Consider the following 5,548-nt stretch of genomic DNA (forward strand, 5'->3'; position numbering starts at 1 on the left):
GTAGGAACACACATGGCAGTGTGCTTTTCTTTCCTTCTCCCCTTCACCCACATTTGGCATTTCTCCCCAGGCTATCCCTCCCCACCGCCCCCTCCCACTGGCCCTCCCCTTTTCCCCCCAATAGACCCCAGTGTTTAGTACTCCCCTTTCTGTGTCCATGTGTTCTCATTTTTCATCACCCGCCTATGAGTGAGAATATGCGGTGTTTCATTTTCTGTTCTTGTGTCAGTTTGCTGAGGATGACGTTCTCCAGATTCATCCATGTCCCTACAAACGACACAAACTCATCATTTCTGATTGCTGCATAATATTCCATGGTGTATATGTGCCACATTTTTCCAATCCAGTCTATTATCAATGGGCATTTGGGTTGATTCCAGGTCTTTGCTATTGTAGACAGTGCTGCAATGAACATTCGTGTACATGTGTCCTTATAGTAGAATGATTTATAGTCTTTTGGATATATACCCAGTAATGGGATTGCTGGGTCAAATGGAATTTCTATTTCTAAGGCCTTGAGGAATTGCCACACTGTCTTCCACAATGGTTGAACTAATTTACACTCCCACCAACAGTGTAAAAGTGTTCCTTTTTCTCCACATCCTCTCCAGCATCTGTTGTCTCCAGATTTTTTAATGATCACCATTCTAACTGGCGTGAGATGGTATCTCAATGTGGTTTTGATTTGCATCTCTCTGATGACCAGTGACGATACTGATAAAAGAAATTGAGGTGGTAACCACAAAACGGAAAGATATTCTATGTATGGGTTGGAAGAATCAATAGTGTTAAAATGTCTATACTTGCCTAAGAATCTATAGATTTTATGCAATCCTTATCAAAATACCAATGACATTTTTCACACAAATAAAAAAACAATATTAAAATTTATATGGAACCATACACACACAGACACACACAAAAACCAGAATAATCAAAGCTATCCTAAGCAAAAAACACAAAACTGGAGAATTCACATTATCTGACTTCAAATTATTCAGCAGAGCTATAGGTAACCAAAACAGCATGATACTGGCATAAAAACAGACACATAAACTAATGGAAAAGAATAGGAAACATGGAACATGCATAACATAGTAATACTGTGTCTCTGAAAAAAAAAAACACTTCAAAACAATTATTTTGTTGTATTTCAGCTTATGGAACATACATCAGACAGTTTTCCCTACTATGGACAATCAGAAATTTGTCAAACAGTTATAAGGTTTTAACTCTAGTAATAGTAGGTGAATAATTCAAATCCACTTTTAATATTTTACTTGGTATGAAATATTCTAAAATTCAAACACCACAAATAGAACTCTTGCTCCACAGCTGATAAATTTATTAAGCCAAAGAGTCTGAGATTGCATTTCATTGTATGACTTTAATTAGACTTTGAAATGTTAATATATCAAAGCCCAATGATGACAAATGTTGATATAACAGGTGGTATTATTTTCAACCTATGAACAATTAAAACAAATAGAAAAAACTATAACATCATACTAGTTTAAAAATCCCTATTTAAGTTAAACTTTTGAAAGCAAAAGTTGTTAACAATTTAAGTGTAACTAATATGAGAATTTTCTGCCTGGTCCTTTTTTCAATCTGGTAGAAAGCACTTCCAATTAAAGGACAAATTTGTCTTAAGTGACAGTCATTCATTCAACAAATATTTACCAAGCTCCTATTTTGTGTCAGATTTGGCCCTAAGACCTAAGAATACCTCAGTGAACCAAAGAGGCAAAATTGCTGTTAATAAAGATTACTTTCTTATATGAGGGGAAATTCAGTAAACAAAACATGATTAGACATGTGCGCGTGTGTGTGTGTGTGTATACTGTGTTAGTTGATGTTAAGTGATACGGTGAAAAAGCAGAATATAGGTGATATTTTGGCTAGGGAGGGGTGAGAAATCCTCTTTAATAAGAGGATGTTTGAGCAGAGATGTAAAATAAGTGAGGGACTTGGCTATGTGGCCATCTGAGAAACAAGTATTCCACATAGTGGGGATAGCATTTTTGAAGGCCTTTAGGGCAGAGTATACTTAAGGAACAGGAGGCATACCAAGGATGGCAGTGTGATTTAAATGAAGTAAACCAGAAAAAAGAGGTGGGAGATGAGGTCTTAGAAGTAGTGGTGATGTTGGCTTGAGTGTGGGTCAGCTAGGAGTCATGTGGGAAGGGAATCAACAGATTATGTAAGGCCTTGTAAGCCATATTAAGAGAAGTAGCCACTGGGGGCTTTGAACGGGGTGGGGATGACATCATCTGACAGTTATTTATAGATTGTCTATATAGTCTGTGTCTTTCATGCCAAATTTTTTATTAGTTTTTACAAGACCACATTTCAGTTCATTTCTTTTTTTTAGAAGCCAGAAACTTGAACAGAAAAACTTAGGTAGTTTTGGATAATGGTTAATAATGATGATTATATTTGATAATAATAGTTAATATTATTAACTTTAAACATCTCCATAATAAGAAAAACAACCACACTAAAAATTGGTGTCTGTTCTGTGTACTCCATGTACATGTATTTTCATACAATTTTCACAACTACCTGTAAGGAGATATAGTTATTTTTTCAATTTTACATTTGCAGAAATGTGAACATGAACTACTTGATCCTAAGAAAGTATTCTACCTATCCTGCCAGTACATTATGCAATACTGCATTTATCTTGTTTTGGTATGAAGTGACAATACAGAATAATATAGTATGTGATTGATTTATTTGGATTACTTTGTTTTGAGTTGTTTATAATGATAGTGATTCAATCAAAATCACAAATATTTATTGCCCATACTATATTCCAGGCAGATTGCTAAATGCTTTACACACATTATCTCATTTAATCCTTACAATAACCCAGACAAAGAAACTGAAGCTCAGAGATGAGAAGTAACTTATCCAAGGTCATATGGCCTGGTAAACAGGGACCAAACCTTGGCCTGTCTCCAGGCTTGTGTTTTTAATCACTATGCTAAATAAATATGGGTGAAAACAGATTGATGCATTCAAAATCTTTAAAGGTGTATTTGGTGGAACATTTTAAAAGCCACTTTATTCATCTTATTTTTCATCTGTGAGTGTAGAGTCATAAGTAGTTGGATCCGTAAGTCCATTTGGATTGATAATATACCTCAAGTTTCTATAAATCTGTAGCACAACTGCACTGTTTCTTCTCGGTCAGCCTCTGTGACAATTAGACATATTATTATCTTGATCTGTCCACATGTCCCATATGTTGTTTATCTAATGATTTGAACTGTCTGGCCCTTGAGAACAATGATGACCATAGCATGCCTATCACGTTGGATATGTAACACATGGAAAAATACATTTGTCATTTCAGTCTGTTCAACCCAAGTTACAAAAACAAGGACAAAAATGCAAGGATGCATTGCAGAAAGAGAAATAAGGAGGAGGGGTGAGAGAAGTACAATGAGAAGGGAGGTGGGGAGAGGGGTGGGGGGTGGGGGAGGAGAAGGAACAAGAGGGAGGGAGAAAGTGGGGGAAGGGAAGAAGAAAGAAAGAGAGAGAGAGAGAGAGAGAGAGAGAAAGAAAGTTTTCCAGTGACAAACAGAAATATTTTACCAGCACCAGTCTCTCAATAGCTACCAGTCTACTGTGGATTCTGAAAGATTCATTTGTCTCCTTATCATAAGAACCCTCCTAAGACTTTCTTATATTCACAAAGCCAAAAAGAGAAAGAAATTGTTGTGAAACATATATTATTTGAAATAAATAACACTGTAAGCTACTGGAGACCAGAGGCCAGTCTTAATTTATCTTGTATTTCCAAGAGCTGGTTCAAAGCTTGGTACGTGGTAGTCCTTGAAGAAATGGTTGTCGAAAGAAAATTAATGCTTGAAAGAAGCTTGAACTATAAAGATGGCATGGATAACATCAATAAAATCCTGCATGAACATGCTGTGAGAGGTAGCATTATAAAATGTTGAAACCAACTTTTCCAGTCTTGACCACATTTGTACCAATTAGTTTTTGAAGGGGGTACTTATTTTATCCCTTCATTCATTCATTCTCCAAGTACTTCCTTCTCAAAGTTGCACATTCCTTTTCCCCAGAAAGAGGAGGACCATTTATGTCTCCAGCTTTCATGCTTCAACCTCCAAACCAGATCAGAACAGCCACAATTAAAATTTTGGCCCAAATCAATTAATTATTCTAGAAGATTTTTCTTTTTTACAACTGAAGCAATGAACTTCAATCTTCCTTGCCTGTCTCCTCTACTTTCCTGCCTCAGGTTTGCTGTCTTACATGGCCAGAAGCCCTTATTAGGTTAGCTAGCTGGATACCTAAGGGAGTTCACATTTCCCTTTTACTCTTGTATTCACCCTAGATCTTACATGTAAGTATCTGCAACTTCTCAAAGTATTTTAAAAAATTCAAGGGAAAATCCAGAAACTTTTAGAAATTCACAATCTTACAGCAAAAAATAAATTTATTTTGAAATTCTAAGTCAAGTTATATATGCACTGTCTTCTTATTTTATATATTAATACAGTTTTTTAGATTTTTATGAAGAGCTGTCCCAGTTCTTTGAAGAGAATTGTACATCCAATTAAATTATGTAAACAAAAACTGCTGCAATTAAAGCTCTTTTCACCTTATTGACTTCATCTTAGCTATGGGCATTTACCTTTGAGTAAGAGTCAGTAAGGAAAAACATTCTTTTTACAACAGCATTTTACTTGTGAGATTTGCTCTAAGCATATCATATTTACCGAGTACTCTCACTTGCTGAGCTTTCCTACTGATATGGTTTAGATCTGTGTCCACAATCACATCTCATGTTAAATTGTATTCACCAATGTTGGAGGTATGGCTTGGTGGGAGGTGATTGGATCAGGGGAGAGGATCCTTCAGAAATGGTTTAGCACCATCTCCCCCTTGCTACTGTATAGTGAGTTCTCATGAGATCTGGTTGTTTAAAAGGGTGTGGTACCTCCCCACCTCCCTTTCTCCTGCTCTGGCCATATGAAGATGGCTGCTCTGGCTTTGCCTTCCACCATGAGTTAAAACTCCCTAAGGCCTCCCCAACTGTGCTTCCTGTACAGCATGCAAAACCATGAGCCAATTAAACCTCTTTTCATTATAAATTACCCAGTCTCACGCATTTCTTTGTAGCAATGTGAGAATGGACTAACATGACTAATCTTTTAAAAGATTTTTCTGATTTGCTTTCATCTGGAGATCCCCAGAATACTTAGAAGTTCCCTATTTATCATGAAAATTAATCAATGTTCCTCATATTTATCAGAATGGTGTAGTAGAAATAATGTCTGGGGTTTGAGCCTCAGTTCTATAATTGACTAGCTGTTTGAAGTCAGGCAAGTTATTTAACCTCTTTGTGCTTCAATCTCCTCATTTCTCTGTATTTATAAGGCATGGATGATAAACGTATTTCAGAATTTTTGCAAAATATACATGAAATATGTGCCAAGTGTCCAGCACAGTGCTTGGTGCCCTCTCCTGCATCCTATTCACATTCTTTAATGACTGCACCTCCCTAACAACC

This window comes from Callithrix jacchus, chromosome X, assembly GCF_049354715.1.
Source record: "Callithrix jacchus isolate 240 chromosome X, calJac240_pri, whole genome shotgun sequence".
Lineage (NCBI taxonomy): Eukaryota > Metazoa > Chordata > Mammalia > Primates > Cebidae > Callithrix > Callithrix jacchus.